The 16,795-nt window shown below is 46.9% G+C and overlaps 2 long non-coding RNA genes across 2 annotated transcripts in view; one reads left to right on the forward strand and one right to left on the reverse strand.

The window, feature by feature from the left end:
- LOC142761305 (uncharacterized) overlaps positions 1-16,795 on the forward strand; it is a 65,300-nt gene that overhangs the window by 45,024 nt on the left and 3,481 nt on the right. The gene's annotated exons all lie outside the window — the stretch shown is intronic.
- The window catches only part of LOC142761306 (uncharacterized), a 56,515-nt gene continuing 43,014 nt past the window's right edge, over positions 3,295-16,795 (reverse strand). Inside the window, exons 2-3 of the long non-coding RNA XR_012883599.1 lie at positions 11,723-11,755; positions 3,295-3,470 (exon numbers count right to left, since the gene is read on the reverse strand). This is a non-coding gene — a long non-coding RNA (uncharacterized LOC142761306). The remainder of the gene's footprint in view (positions 3,471-11,722; positions 11,756-16,795) is intronic.

Here is a 16,795-nt window from a genome sequence, read left to right on the forward strand (position 1 = left end):
CATTTTAACAATGTTAATACTGCCAAACCAGGAGAATTCCTTTTTATGCCAAGTTAGTAAAGGTGTAAAGTTATTGGCAAACAGTTGCGAGAGATCAGAATGTATACGTGCACCCAAATATGTTATACCCGTAGCAGGCCAGGAGAAGGGAAAATTACTTTTGAGGAGTGATAGAGCAGGGGTCTCAAGCATGCGGCCCCTGGGGCTGTCATCTGCGGCCGCGGGACACAGAGCTGCTAGTATCGGCTCTGCTCCGAGACTCTGGAATTCCCTCATATGTGGACAGCGATGTCTGGGGCTTTCCCAGAGCCGGAGTCCCGGGCAGTGTGCTAGTACAGCCTCTGCTCCGGGACTCTGTGGAATTCCCTGACATCGCTGCCCATATATGGACAGTGTGTCAGGGTCTTCCCCAGAGCGGAGTCCCGGGCAGAGCGCTATTATCGGCTCTGCTCCGGGACTCTGGGGAAGCCTCTGACATCGCTGTCCATACATCAACAATGATGTCAGGGGCTTCCCCAGAGCACAGCTGGAGTCCCAGGAAGAGCCTACTAGCGCTCTGCCTGGGACTCCAGCTCTGGGGTTGCCCCTGACATCTCTGTCCATATATGAACAGTGATGTCAGGAGCAGAGCTGGAATCCCAGGCAGAGTGCCAGAAGCGGCTCTGCTCCGGGACTCCAGCTCTGGGCAAGCTCCTGACATCACTGTGGCATAATGTACAGCGGGCACTGTGGCAGCATGTACAGAGGGCACTGTGGCAGCATGTACAGAGGGCACTGTGGCAGCATGTACAGAGGGCACTGTGGCAGCATGTACAGAGGGCACTGTGGCAGCCTCTACAGAGGGCACTGTGGCAGCCTCTACAGAGGGAACTGTGGCAGCCTCTACAGAGGGCACTGTGGCATTATCTACAAGTGGGTGTGTGGCAGTATCTGAAGAGGACACTGGCATTATCTAGGGGTGGGTTGCAATATCTACAGAGGGCACTGCGGCCTTATCTACAGAGGGCACTGCGGCAGCATCCACCGAGGGCACTGCGGCAGCATCCACCGAGGGCACTGCGGCAGCATCCACCGAGGGCACTGCGGCAGCATCCACCGAGGGCAATGCGTGCTAACTGAGCCGCCGGACTGCATTTAGCAACACTTAAACTGGAAAGCTGGATTGTTGAAATAAGCACGTGGAGAAATATCTCAAATTTTAAACCTAGCGGTATTATTATAGTAATATAGTGTTATTATTATAGTAATATAGTGTTATAGTAGTTCAAATAACTAATTGATTAACAATAAGAGATATATGCAGGTTTGTGACAGGTCATCAGCAAATGCAGATCACTTATATTCTGTCCCATCTATGAGAACACTCTTAATATCTGTGATGTTCCGAATGGAGGCCATGAGATGCTCCATAACGCGGGCATACAACAATGGGGACAAAGGGCAGCCCTGCCTGGTGCATTATTAATAGCAAATGGCGCATAGAGGGAGCCATTTATTTTTAATTGGGCAGATGATGGGGAGTGATAAAGGGCCATGACCTTACTCAGAAAGGAAGGCCCGAGTCCTATGTGTTGAAGAGTTTGATGAAGGGCGGGCCTTTTCGGCATCTAGAGACAGAATCATGAGGGGGATGTGGTGAGTCTGGGCATGATGGATAATATCGAAGGTTTTAAAGGGATTATCGCGCGCCTCCCGACCAGGCACAAATCCCACCTGATCTGGATGTACTGAGTTAGGGAGATGTTTATTTAATCTGTTTGCTAACAATTTGGCATAAATTTTAAGGTTGACGTTGAGCAAGGAGATGGGGCGATAACTGGAGCAGAGCTGAGGATCCTTGCCTGACTTAGGGATGACCGTAACATGAGCCAAGGTAGAGCCAGTGAGGAACAAGGCTTCAGGGGAGACAGAATTAAAGGCTTGGAGCAAAAGTGGCGCCAAACAGTCAATCAATGTTTTATAAAATTTGCCAGTGTACCCATCTGGTCTGGGAATCTTTCCCCCCTTGAGGTCCTTGATAACTGCAAGGATCTCTGGCGAGGTAAAATCAGCTTCCATCTCCTCAGCCATCTCACTAGACAAAGGCGTGAAATGTGAGGGGAGAGAGGCCCGGTCCAGGGAGGAAGAGGCAGTAGAGGGCCTAAGGTTATAGAGGTCAGAATAAAATTGGTGAAAGCAGTCCGCAATCTCGCGGGTCGTAGGAGGATTTCATATTTGGTATATGGGATTGGGCCAACTGAGCTTTTAACGCCCTGGCCAACATGCAGCCGCTTTTATTACCAAATTCATAAAACTTGCTCAGACACACTTGCAGGGCACCCTTTGAGCCGAGTCTAACAGACGCCGGGCGTCTTGTCGGGCACTCTGTAACTCTTGTTAGAGCGGAAGAGAAAGCGAACGCTTGTGAGCCAGTTCCAGGGAGCTAATTTTTTGAAGGGAAAGTTTCAGGGAATGGGCCCTTTCTCTTTTAAGGCGTGCTCCATGTTTTATGAGGACACCCCAGAGCACACATTTAAGAGCCTCCCACTGCATCATTGGAGAAGTGGTATCACGGGCGTGATCGGATGTGAAGTGCTCAACTGTTTGAAACAGGTCAGCACTGCAGGACGCATCAAGGAGGAGGGACTCATTAAGTTTCCAGGACCAGGGACCCTTGGTGAGAAAAGCAAGGTGTAAGGTACAATACACTGGGGCATGATCCGACCATAATATGTTGCCAATGGATGTGGAAACAGCCCAGGGAAGGGCATAGTGTTGAAGCAGGATGTAGTCCAAGCGACTGTAGGTGCCATGCGGAGGAGAGTAAAAGCTATAATCTTTGTCAGAAGGGTGTTGAAGGCACCAATCATCACATAGCTGAAGTTCTGAAAAAGCGCGTTTCACCCGTTTGATAGCATTATATGCAATAGAGTGACCAGTAGAGTTATCCAGTGTCGGATCTAAAGTCAGATTGAAGTCTCCGCATAACACCACAGTCCCCCGCACAACCAGAAGTGCAGTGTCTATGAGATGAAGAAGGAAAGGGGCCTGACCGGTATTAGGGGCGTAAGCATTGATCACAGTGAACTCACGCCCACCAATGTTTAGAACAAGGATTATATATCTAGCTTCAGAGTTAGTGACAACATTGATGACCTGATGAATGAGGGATTTATGCAGAGCTATGGCAACTCCACATGATCTGGAAAGTGAGTTGTTACTAAAATGCCAGTGTGTGTAAAATTTGTGTCTAATAGCAGGGATGGGACCCTCCTTAAAGTGTGTCTCCTGAAAACATGCAATATGTACCTTACGCTTATGAACATTGTGCAGGATTTGCGCTCTCTTTTCAGGCGTATTCAACCCCTTCACATTGAAGGAGGCTACAGTGAGGTCAGCCATGGACGTAGATAGAACCGCTCTCTGAAACGTTCCGGAACAAACAGAAAAAGCAGGAGTCCAGGATCACCACAAGGAAGAGAAGGGAAAATCTAGGGAGAGAAATCACAGCATTAAAGAAAAAAAAAAAAAGCATCAACAAAAAAGGCAGCAAAATCGAGACTGTCGCAAAAACTAAGCAAAAAAAATTGTGGAGGACCAGGAAGCGTCGACTGCACGCCATGTTGGTCCGGTACCTACAGGGGGAAGGTGACAGCTATGCATAAGAGCAATCTGTGCTCCCCAGCGTATAATAACAGAAATATAATTATAAACAGCTATTATTATAGATATTCTGAAAATAGAGGGAAAGGCATGTTAGAACAGCAGGAAAAAACAATACCAAAGGCAGAAAACAAATTAGACATCCTACAGTAATCGGGAACGAAAGAAGACTTCCGGGACCTAGAAAGTCAATGGCAGATAGCAAAATAAGTCCTAAAGTCTATAAACAGGACCACGTACACCCCAAACTATCAGGCTGAACGGGCAGGATCTCTAGGCGGTGTAGGCTCCCAGTTGCGGCCGCGACCAGACCATCTTCTGGGACCGTGCGGGTGCGAATAAGGAGGGCGTCCTGTCTGAGAGCTTCTGCCAGCAGAAGACAACAAGGGCCATTTGTGTATAGCAATGGGAGGAAGGCCTAGATCCCGAAGGAAGTCGGGTAAGTCACTCGGAGCTCTCAAAGTATAGAGATGACCTTCTTTTCGCACCATTAGGGCAAAGGGGAAGCCCCATCTATAGATGATGCCTCGGTTCCGAAGTACCTCCAGAAGTGGCCTGAGAGCAGATCGTTGCGGCAAGGTGTGTCTAGACAGATCCGGTAAGATACGTACCTGTGTACCTTGATGGAAGATGGTAGGTTGTTGTCTAGTTTTTTATCACATAGAAATGAATCCGACAAATAACATCTCTGGGCCGCTGGTCATCAAGATTCAGTGGGCGCTGAGTTCTATGAGCACGATGAAGTTCAATATGCCTATTTGGTGGACGACCCAATAAGATATTGAAGATGGTATACAGAGTAGAGAAAAGATCTGAAGCAGGGATAGATTCAGGCAGACCCCGAAGATTGTTCCTCCGATTACGATTCTCAATATCATCCAGATGTTGTTGCAGAGTAAACAGGTGAGCAGAATGTTGTTGCAGGGTAGATTGCATAGTGGCCAATGTAGCAGAGTCAGTGACACGGTCATGAGCGAGACTATACACTCTCGTAGAGAGTGAAGAAAGTTCAGCACGGAACTGGGTAAACTCCATTTTACATTCGTCCACAATCTGCTTGGTAAAGGAAGACCTATCCTCCCTAGTGGGTAACGTTTGAACCATCTGCCGAATATCCGAAAGAGTGGCTGGGCGATTTTCACAGACAGGTACAGATGAGGAGTCTGAATGACTTAATCTGAAGACAGGAATGTCGTCCGGGTTGTGAGCAGATTCCTGGACAGGAGGACTGGAAGAAAAAATATCGGAACCTTAACTAGGCACATGGGAGGAGGACAGAGGCCAATGGTGTGGAGATCACTGGAGCAACAAGGGCAGAGTGGTTGGCTGGACATGCGGGGAGCCACACCAGGGCTCGGGACAGGGGGATCTGGCCTTGTGAACCGGAGGGCGCAGCAGTGGGCCCGGTGACATGAGGTCTGTGACCTCCGTACTCACGGTTCCCATGAAGGAGATGAGACGAGGTCTCCTGGGATGGAGCAGCTGCAGGTCCAGGCAGGTCCGGAGGGTCTGCGTCAGCGGATCCCGGATCCTCTATTACAGGTGGGCACATGGTAGGTGCGGACAGCAGGCAGGTAGATGCTGCAGGGGGAGGAACCGCAGGCAGCGGAGACGAGGCCTGCAGGAGTGCCGGCTCCAGAGAGGGCCGAGCGTTCATATCCGGCCGCTGCGGCCCTGATGATGAGTGGAGCGGCGGCTCCAGAAGCACACTCGGCGGCAGCAAGGCAGTTCATGGGAGACCCTGCACTCCGGGCTTCCCCAGCAGATGAGGACGGCTTGGACACAGCAGCAGGCTCAGGATAGGCCGTGGGGTGATCCGGGCGGCCATCTTGGATTGTGGAAGGCCGGGATACACAGGGCCCAGCTTCATCTATGCCCCTGGAACGGAGCGAGCAGCTTGGTGTCCCCTGCATCGGCACCTGAGGAGGTAGGGAAACGTCGGCAGACATCTGTGCAGTGCCCCCGGATCCCTGGGGTAGCACAGGTGGAGATGGTGGTCGGCCATCTTGCTCACAGGCCACAGACCAGAGCGGAGCCCGGAGTTGCATCGGGGTCTGTCTTCCGAAAAACGTCCCCATGTCACCCTGTGGGGACGCGGGACGTGTAGAGGAGGATGCCTTGGTCCTTTTAGACGTATTCCCCATTGAAAACGCAGGATGGTAGCTGATTGCAGTTAAGCTGGTGGAGGAGCTCAGGGAAACACGTCCTCACACTCCCATAGCTGGCCACGCCTCCCTGAGCCTCACTTTTACATATATATATATATATATATATATATATATATATGTGTACTTATATGTATATATGTACCGAGCTTTGTTCTAGCGCTTTATATATGTACTGAGCTTTGTTCCGGTGCTGTCAATATGTACTGAGCTTTGTTCTGGTGCTGTATGCAGTTAGGTCCAGAATATTTGGACAGTGTCACAAGTTTTTGTATTTTAGCTGTTTACCAAAACATATTGAATATACAGTTATATAATCAATATGGGCTTAAAGTGCAGGCTCTTAGCTTTGATTTGAGGGTATTCAGATCCTAATTTGAGGAAGGGTTTAGGAATTACAGCCCTTTATTATGTAGCTGCCTTTTTTTACAAGGGACCAAAGGTAATTGGACAATTATCTCAAAAGCTATTTAATGGGCTGCATGGGCTATTCCCTCATTAATCCATCATCAATTAAGCAGGTAAAAATGTCTGGAGTTGATTCCAGGTGTGGCATTTGCATTTGGAAGCTGTTGCTGTGAACCCACAACATGAGGTCAAAGGAGCTCTCAATTCAAGTGAAACAGACCATCGGTAGGCTGAAAAAAATGAAGAAATCCATCAGAGAAATAGCACAAATATTAGGAGTGGCCAAATCAACAGTTTGGTACTGTGACAACTTGGGGTAAGTTAGCTCACAGGATCGCCATCTCCAGGAGAAGATGGTTGGCACACAAGAATTTCCACTCCAACGCAGAGGATTCGGTATGAAACTGGCCGCAACCAACTTTATTGTCTTCAATACAGCAAGCAGTTTTACAAAACCGTTCAAAATAAACCCTAGGCCGTCCAGCCTCTAACTAAACATATAGCTTCCCTAGCAATCAAGGTAAAAGGCCTTCTGCCCAGCACCTCACAACACACATGTGCTTACCAGAGCCTCTGACTCCCACAGGCTAGCAATACCTGTCTACCTCAGACTGGGAGCCTTGTGTGATTAGATCACACCTTTCTTAAAGGAGTCCTCACAACTGGCAGCTAATGAGACTCATAACGCAGCCCAAACCCTGGACTGTCCTGAAGACGGAGTGGAACTTTTACTATTCTCTTCCACTCCAGCAACCCAGACCTTTTAAATATATAATTCTGGGCCCAAATCCTGCCCCTTAGTAGCTGCACTGCTACAGTACATTCTTGAAAAAAAAAAGCGCACTGGTGATCTCGTGAACTCCAAAAAGCCTGGACGTCCACAGAAGACAACAGTGGTGGATGATCACAGAATCCTTTCCATGGTGAAGAAAAACCCCTTCACAACATCTACCCAAGTGAAGAACACTCTCCTGGAAGTAGAGGTGGATCAGTATCTAAGTCTACCGTCAAGAGAAGACTTCATGAGAGCAAATACAGAGGGTTCACCACAAGGTGCAAACCATTAATCAGCCTTAAAAATAGACAGGCCAGATTAGACTTTGCCAAACAACATCTAAAGACTCCAGCCCAGTTCTGGAACAGCATTCTTTGGACACATGAAACTAAGATAAACCTTCACCAGAATGATGGGAGGAAGAAAGTATGGAGAAGGCTTGGAACGGCTCATGATCCACATCACACCAAATCCTCTGTAAAACATGGTGGAGGCAGTGTGATGGCATGGGCATGCATGGCTGCCAAAGGCACTGGGTCACTAGTGTTTATTGATGATGTGACTGAAGACAGAAGCAGCCGGATGAATTCTGAAGTGTTCAGGGATATACGGTCTGCTCAGATTCAACCAAATGCAGCAAGATTGCTTGGACATCGCTTCACAGTACAGATGGACAATGACCCAAAACATACTGCAAAAGCAACCCAGAAGTTTTTTAAGGCAAAGAAGTGGAATATTCTACAATGGCCAAGTCAATCACCAGATCTCAACCCGATCGAGCTGCATTTCACTTGCTTAAGACAAAACTTAAGGCAGAAAGACCCACAAACAAGCAACAACTGAAGATAGCTGCAGTAAAGGCTGGGCAAAGCATCACAAAGGATTAACCCCAGCGTTTGGTGATGTCCATGGGTTCCAGACTTCAGGCAGTCATTGCCTGCAAAGGATTTTCTACAAAGTATTTAAAAAAAACATTTTATTTATGGTAATGTTAATTTGTCCAATTACTTTTGAGCCCCTGAAATGAGGCGGCTGTGTAGAAAAATGGTTGCAATTCCTAGACGTTTCTCAGAATATTTTTGTTCAACCCCTTGAATTAAACCTGAAAGTTTACACTTGAATTACATCTCAGTTGTTTCATTTCAAATCCAATGTGGTGGCATGCAGAGCCCAAACCATGAAGATTGTGTCACTGTCCAAATAATTCTGGACCTAACTGTATTTATGTACTGAGCTTGTTCTGGTGCTGTATTTATGTACTGAGCTTGGTTCTGGTGCTGTATTTATGTACTGAGCTTTGTTCTGGTGCTCTATATATGTATGAGCTTGGTTCTGGAGCTGTAATTATATAGGATATATTTATAATAACAAAATTGCAGGGCAGATGGAGTTGTTTTCAATTCATTGTATATTTAATAGGAACCTGGCAGGTAGTTTTAACTCCTTGAACCGCCACCATGCAGTAATACATGACCTGTCAATATTCCCCTGTATGGTTTTTTTTCAGATGCAGCAAATTCTATAAAATCAACTTTTAAAACGGAGCACACTCTATGCTAATTACTCTATAAGGGGTCATGGGGCGGTGCTGCTATCCTGAATGAAGAGTCACATAGTCCTGCCTCCAAACCCACCTTTCCATGCTTGATTGACATCCCCCTGGCTGTTCTACGTCACTACCAGTCTCCTCTAACTTTCTCAGATGCACCATTGCCTTGTACTACTTGGGCACGCACCGTGCAGCGAGGTGTACTCTGCCCAGCTTCATCGCTTCACCACGCATACCAGGGGAGTACAAGGCAACGGCGCATCTGCAAGAGTTTTAGGAGGCTGCTAGTGTTGTAGAACAGCCAGGAGGATGTAAATCAAGGTCTGGGGGCGCCAATTAAATTTTCACATGGGCACAATAGCTCTGCTCACACATTCAGGAGATGGTGTGGCTGTGACTGACAGCCACACTCCAACATTAACAGCTGGGATCGGAGAAAGTTCCCTTTGTCCTTTCCCTGTCAGCCCCGGCAACGCGATCGCCGTTGTTGACTAAGAATTTATGACAGCCTAATAAAAACCCCCACGACTGTCTAGTAATAATCGCTGAAAAGTATTCCTTAGATATGCCGTAAAAGATGCCTGTGCCTGAAAGATGCCCAGGCAGTAATATACTGCCATATAGACATTAGACAGTACATTATGTTTAAAAAAAAAAAAAAGAAAAAAATTCTAAATAGAATAAGCAATTAAAAAAATAACACCAAACTATATAAAAATACAAAAAAAATGGTTTTTTAAATAAATAAATTTTATTTCATACTATTTACAAAAACATATCAAACTTATACTTAGCAATCTCAATCAAGCACAAAAAAAAAATCTTATTGCCTTTGATGCAGAAAAAAACATTTGATAATGTGTCCTGGTACTGGCTATTCCTGGTACTAGAAAGGTTTGGTTTAAAGGAAATCTTAAAAGGGCCTACATAGTTTATACTCAAAAGCCAGGATTTCCATTATGGGTGCCTTATCAAAATCATTTCAGTTACGGAGGCGAACAAGGCAAGGATGTCCCTTCTCCCCTCTGTTGTTTGATTTTGCTAGTAAGCCCCTTGGCAAAAACCTCTGACATACAAGGCATAAAAATACATGATCAAGAAGTTAAACTGACTATCTTTGCCGATGATTTATTGAGATACGTAAAAAATATTAAGTAAAGTATTGGAAAAATAATATCAACTTTGACTTTATTTGGTACAACATTTAGATACAAAATTAATAAGGCAAAATCAGAAGTATTAAAGCGACACTACGGTGTAAAGAAAAAAATTGTAAATGTGATGAGGTATATGGAGTAATATTACATGGTGCCCTCCAGTTGTGCCCCTCTGCCGTAGATCAGCCATTTAAGGTTCCATCTGTGCTGTCTCAAAATGGCACAGTGGTTTTCAGACTGAGTATAAGACAAATACCGCACTCAATACTCTATAATGACAAAAAGAAAACAGAATTTTAGAAATTATTGCAAATTTATTATAAATGAAAAACTAAAAGTATTCAGACCCTTTGTATCGTGACACTTGAAATTTAGCTCTTGTGGCCTACCATTTCTCTAGATCATGTTTGAAATGTTTCTACATCTTGATTGGAGTCCACCTGTGGTAAATTCAGTTGATTGGAAATTATTTAGAAAGACTTACCCCTGTCTTTATAAGGTTTCAGCTGACAATGCATATCAGATCAAAAACCAAGCCAAACTGCATGTAGATCTCAGAGGAAGGATTGTGTGGAGGCACAGATCTGGAGAAGGGTACAAAAAAATTCTGCTGCACTGGAAGTTACCAAGAGCACAGTGGTCCCCATAATTCTTAAATGGAAGAAGTTTGGAACAACCAGGACTCTTCCTAGAGTTGGTTGTACCACCAAATGAAGTAATCGGGGGAGAAGGGCTTTGCTAAGAGAGGTAACCAAGAACCGAATGGTCACTCTGGCTAAGCTCCAAATATTCTGTGAGCAGATGGGAGAAACTTTCAGAAGGTCAACCCTCACTGTAGCACTCCTCCAATCTGGGATTTATGACACAGTGGCTGGAAAGACACCTGAAAGCCCGTCTGGAGTTTGCAAAAAAACACCTAAAGGACTGATGAAACCAAGATTGAACTTTTTGGCCTTTATTCTAAGTCATGTCTTTAGGAAACCAGGCACTGCTTATCACCTGCCCAATACCATCCCTCCAGTAAAGTATGGTGGGATGGTATTCAGCGGCTGAAACAGGGGGACTTGTCAGGGTTGAGGGAAAGATGAATGGAGCAAAGTACAGAGATATTCTTAATGAAATCCTGATCAAGAGTGCTCTGGATCTCTGACTGCGCCGAAGGTTCACCTTCCAACAAGTTGACGACCCTAAGCACACAGCCAATACAACAGAGGAGTGGCTTAGGGACAAATCTGTAAATGTCCTTGAGTGGCCCATCCAGAGCCCTGACTTTAACCCATTAGAACATTTCTGGAGAGACCTGAAAATGGCTGTCCACCGACGGTCCTCATTAAACCTGACAGGGCTTGAGAGGTTCTGCAGAGGAGAATGGCAGAAAATCCCCAAATCCAGGTGTTTAAACCTTGTAGCATCATACCCATGAAGACTGAAGGCTGTTATCATTGCCAACGGTACTGCAACTAAGTCCTGAGTAAAGGGTCTGAATACTTATGTCAGTGCAATATTATGGTTTTTCCTTTTCAAGAATTTAGCAAGGATTACTAACATTCTGTTTCCACTGTGTCATTATGGGGTAATGAGTGCAGAATGATGGGGAAAAACTTGAATTTTGTTTTATTTTAGCACAAGGCCTCAACATAACAAAATATGAAAAAATGGAAAGGGTCTGAACACTTTTCGAATGACCTGTATGTAAAATGTTGTCCCGGTACCGGAGAGTCGCTTTAATGTTATCTAGCAATGCTAACTTAGCTGGAATAAAAATATACAGTTACATATTGCTGCAACAAAAAATAAAGTATATGGGAGCTTATATAAATAGAGGCCCATATAAAATGTATTACCCCAACTAGCTTCAAAAAATTAAAAAAATCAGGAGAGAGCTTATCAAATGAGAAGAACTCCAACTATCAGGTTTTGGTAGAGTTGACTTCTTAAAAATAATGAGTTTTGCTAGAATTATTTCTCCAATGCAAACTTTTTGATCAAAACATAAGAATGTAAGGTTATTGGAATGACTGCTTACCAGATTTGTCTGCAGAAAACATCTGTAAAATCCCTGAAAACAAAGGTGGAATAGGATTTAATAATATCAGGACGCTGGGTGAGATATATATAAATGAGTGGAGAATGCAAAGCTCAAATCTTACTAATGTAGGAGTGGAAACATCCTGGCCTACCCAATTTTTTTTTTTTTTTTAAATTCTTTTATTTTAGTTTTCAAAAGAGCATTACATCATGGCGCAGCGCAAAGCTGCACCAACATCGGCTCGCAGGCCAACAAGTAACAATACAAAGGCATCCTAATCATAGAGAAGTATAACTCCAACCGCTAAGAACGTGAAGACTAGAGGAGCTCTGGTATGCATCCTGGACCCGCAGCCATGCATATATACCCATAAGGAGGAGCAGAAAAGCGTTGCAGAGCAACGAAAGAGGAAAGAAGGCAGAAAAAAGAGAGAAAAGGGAAGGAACCGACCTGACCACCAGGGCCCACTGAGTTGACTCAAGACGCCATGACGGTCTTGTATTCCTCTGAGGAATGAAAGCAAATCCATTCACGCCACGTTTTGAGGAAGGCAGCATGGGATCCTCTCATTGATGCCGTGAGATCCTCCATTCTCATGATCTCCTGAATTTTACCAAACCACATGCCCACCGTCGGGGGGCAGGATTGTCTACACAACGCAGGGACACACGCCCTGGCCGCATTCACCAGATGGCGCACCACTGACCGTCGATAGGCAGATAGAGGCGCCTCACATAGATGGAGCAGGAAGAGACCCAGTGTCCTCGGGAGGAGAAAATCCGTAAATTTTGAGGAAATGCGCCACACCTAAGACCAAAAGTCCGTCATCATGGGGCAGTCCCAAAAAATATGTAAGAGAGTACCCACATGGTCACCACATCTCCAACACAGCGGCGAAACCGCCGGAAACATCACATGCAATCTGGAAGGCACCCTATACCAGCGAGACAAAATCTTATACCCAGCCTCTTGAAATCTGCTAGCCAGAGATGATTTGTGTGTCATGTGGAACAGGCGATCCTTATGCTCAGGAGTAAATGTGAAGCCTAAGTCCCGTTCCCAACTAAGCAAGTATGGAGGCGTGGACAGGGTGGAGGGGGAGATCAGGAGAGCATAGAGTCTAGACAATGCGTGTCGGATTGTGCCCGCGCATAATAACTCAAAAGGGGAGTGATCTCGCGAGTACGCCGCTGGGTCAGCTAAGGACACGAGGAAGTGTCTCAATTGGGTGACCTGCCATACAGAAAAAGGGATCGGATCTGACAAGGACATCAGCTGAGTACTACTCATCCACACCTCATCCTGTAAAAAATGGGCTGCACCTCCTTTACCTGCCTTCAACCAGTGCTGGAAGGGGCCTCCCTCCTGCCCCGGTGGAAATGCAGGATTGCCCAAAACCGGGAACATCGGAGATGGAAAGGGGGAGAACTCCTTCCGAGGGAAGATCCGCGCCGCAATCGCCAGCGTGGTTCCTATCGTCGGATGTGTCCGTGCTGTCAGAGGGACATGAATGCCCAACCACGGCAAGGCCTGCAGATGAACTTCCATAAAGACCTGTTCCATGGACACCCATTCTTTAATCTCCGCATGTCTGAACCAATCCAAAATTCGTGCCAAGTGGGAGGCCTGATGATAGGAAACGAAATCCGGAAGGCCAACACCGCCCTCACACTTCGCACGAAAGAGCATAGATCAGGCAATACGCGCCGGTTTCCCCGCCCATATGAACTTATGAAGCATAGACAGCAGAGAATGAAAGAAGGGGCGTGGGATGTGTATCGGCAATGCCTGAAAGATGTACAGGATCCGCGGTAAAATGTTCATTTTAAATATAGCACATCTGCCAAACCAGGTAAAGGTACCCGACGTCCACGAGTCCAAGTCGCTCTTTACCCTTTGAAGGAGAAGGGGAAAGTTCACCTCATAAAGGCGAGACAGCACTCTCGGGAGCCTAACCCCCAGATACTTGAGCGAATCCCTAGCCCATTTGAAGGAGAACGACTCCGACAGGTCGGCCACCAGAGTTTGTGGCAACGATATGTTAAGCTCCTCTGACTTTGAGTAATTGATTTTAAAACTGGACAGTGTCGAGTATTCACCCAACTCCGCCATCAGGTTAGGCAAGGAAATCCTGGGGGCGGTGATAAAGAAAAGGAGGTCATCCGCATAGGCGGCTACCTTATGGGACCTACCTCCCAAGTCTACACCCGCAATATCCGGATTGGAGCGGATGTGGCACAAAAAGGGCTCCAGGCATAAAATAAAAATCAGTGGAGACAAGGGACAACCTTGCCGCGTTCCATTAGAAATTGCAAGTGAAGTGCAGAGGTGGCCATTAACCTTCACCTGTGCTGATGGGCAGGAGTAAAGACCCGAGATCCAATTCATCATATGCGTCCCCAACCCTATATGGCGCAAGGTTGCCAACATAAATTCCCAGTTGACTCTGTCGAAGGCCTTTTCCGCATCCGTCGACAGAAAGCAAGTGGGAAGCGCAGAGGTGGCCGCTTGATACATCAGATTAGTTGCTCTTGTGGTGTTGTCCCGTGCTTCCCGGGAGAGCATAAAGCCCACCTGGTCATTGTGTATCACATTGTGAAGCAACGGGGACAGTCTTTGGGACAGAATCTTCGCGAAAAGCTTAAGATCGACGTTCAACAGGGAAATAGGGCGGTAATTCTGACACATGGAGGGGTCACTACCCTCCTTTGGTATCACCGTGATGTGTGCCCTCAGCGTATCCCGGGGAATGGTGCCCCCCCTCTGTGAGGGAATTTAATGCATTCAGGAAGTGGGGCGAGAGCACGTCTGAACAGGTCTTATAGTATTGTAACGGTAGGCCATCTGGACCTGGGGCCTTCCCGACCAGAGAGTCCTTCAGTGCCCACGACCACTCGTCTAAGGAAATGGGAGCCTCCAAGGCCTCAATCGCCTCCGATGGAATGCTTTTCATCCCCGAGGACCGGAGGTACTGCTCAATCTTTCCCAAGCGGCTGTCGCCTCCCGGGGAAGTAGGTGCATGAGGGAGGTTATATAACGAGTGGTAGTAAGCACGGAAGGCCTCCGTGATATCTTGTGGGAGCTGTAAGTGCCTGTTATGGGAGCCAATAATGTTCGAGACATAAGTACTGGAACGTGTCTTCCGGAGTGCCCGCGCCAAGGGCCTACCTGATTTGTTACTAAATTTGTAGACGTGTCTCCTACACTTAACTATGGCGGCCCGAGCCTTAGAAAGACAGAGTGAACGTACCTGTTCTCTCAGCTGCCCCAACTCTGCCCCTATAACCCGATCCTGAGACACCTTATGGGTCTGTTCCAACCGATGTATCTGGGTCAATAAGTCCCGGAGATGTGCCGCCCGCTCCTTCTTAATTTTAGAGCCAATACGTATAAAGTAAATATGTGTAGTCTTTGGTCGAGGGATGCATAAGCCTCCACGTGTCAACCAGTTGATTCCCATGCAGTAGCCGACGAATGCGACGGTGTGCCGACCGAGGCAGAGAGGAGTGCCCGCGGGAGGAGTCTGATGTGGGATCTAAAGTGACGTTCAAATCACCCCCCAGTATAAGAGTGCCTTCCAGAAAGTCATCTATGTCTACAAGGACCTTCTTTAAGAAGGCTACCTGACCCACGTTCGGGAGATAGTATGAGGCCAGTGTGTACAAAGTGTTATCCAGCTTACCCTTCACAAAGAGGTATCGTCCCGCCCCATCCGTACGAGTCTCCACATGTTCCCAGGGAAGAGATCGAGAGATCAGGATGGAGACCCCCCCTTAGTCTTGGAGTCAGTGGACGCACTATAGAACCCTTCCGTAAAGTGAGAATCCGTAAGTTTTGGTATGCAGTCGGCCCGAAAGTGGGTCTCCTGCAGAAACGCCACGTGCGCCCTCTTTGTCCACAGGAGACGGAGAATGGAGGACCTCTTTTCCGGAATGTTCAGACCCTGTGCATTTAAGGAGACAACGGTAAGGTCAGTCATAGTGGACAGGCGGATGGAAAAATGAGGGAAAGTACAATAGACAGATAAGAAAAAGATAGAGAAAGAAAACGGTGCCTGCACAAAAGACCAGAATGCAGGAGCAAAAATGCAACACTAACCCTCTAAAATCGGAGTACAATTTCCTACCACTACTCAACGTGGGCTATGTCGTTCTCAGAGGAAATCACTCTGACCACGACACAGCCACCTCGGAACCCTAATGGGGAACGAGGAAAGACAGCGATGTGAGAGAGCGTCAGTACAATAAACAACTAAAAGGTACAATTAGAAAGTGGCACAACCCCGGACACACCGGATTAACTAGCACGAAAACCTACACTTCCCCCGTGAAGCTAAGCAATTAAACCGAACCATACTAGAGAAAACTCCCCAGACCATAACTTGTGTCAGATGACCCCTGAGGCCACATCAGCAACGACTACAGTCAAGAATGACGGAGAGACCTGTGGAGAAAAGAGTGGTTAAGTGCAAGTAACGTCCCACACATGAGCGTAAAATTTCAATCTCTCCTCTGAGGCCGTGGTTCGATTAGTCCTGCCCCGCCATCTCTACGTGGGGATCGCCGCCCCGGAGGCCGTGAATCAGACCGCTCATCTCCAAGTCGAGGTGCACGATGGGGCACAAAATCAGGGTAGGGACCACTTCAAGTCGAAAACGGTGCCGGGGGTTCAGTCCAGTCCGGTAACCTCACCGGTGAAATTTCCAGAAAGCGGAAGGCCTCCTCCAGATCCTCTGGGGACCTGACCGCGAACGATTGCCCCTGTCGGCGAAGGATAATGTGGAAGGGGTGGCCCCATCTGTAGGTAGCTCCAGCCAGGACTTGATGTCTAATCACAATCCTGACACTTCTATAGCGTCTGTGTGATATTTCCAGCAAGGCAAGCGTAATCTGGTTTTAAATGACGGGTTACATCGTAATCTCGCGAGATTACGCTTACCTTTCTGTAAATATCACACAGACGCTACAGAAGTGTCAGGATTCTGAATAGACATCACGTCCTGGCTGGAGGTAATGTATATTCACTGGCAGGACACTTGAGTAACGTTATAGTGTGTTTATGTGGCTGCAC

This window comes from Rhinoderma darwinii, chromosome 4 (genome assembly GCF_050947455.1).
Source record: "Rhinoderma darwinii isolate aRhiDar2 chromosome 4, aRhiDar2.hap1, whole genome shotgun sequence".
Taxonomy (NCBI): Eukaryota; Metazoa; Chordata; class Amphibia; order Anura; family Rhinodermatidae; genus Rhinoderma; species Rhinoderma darwinii.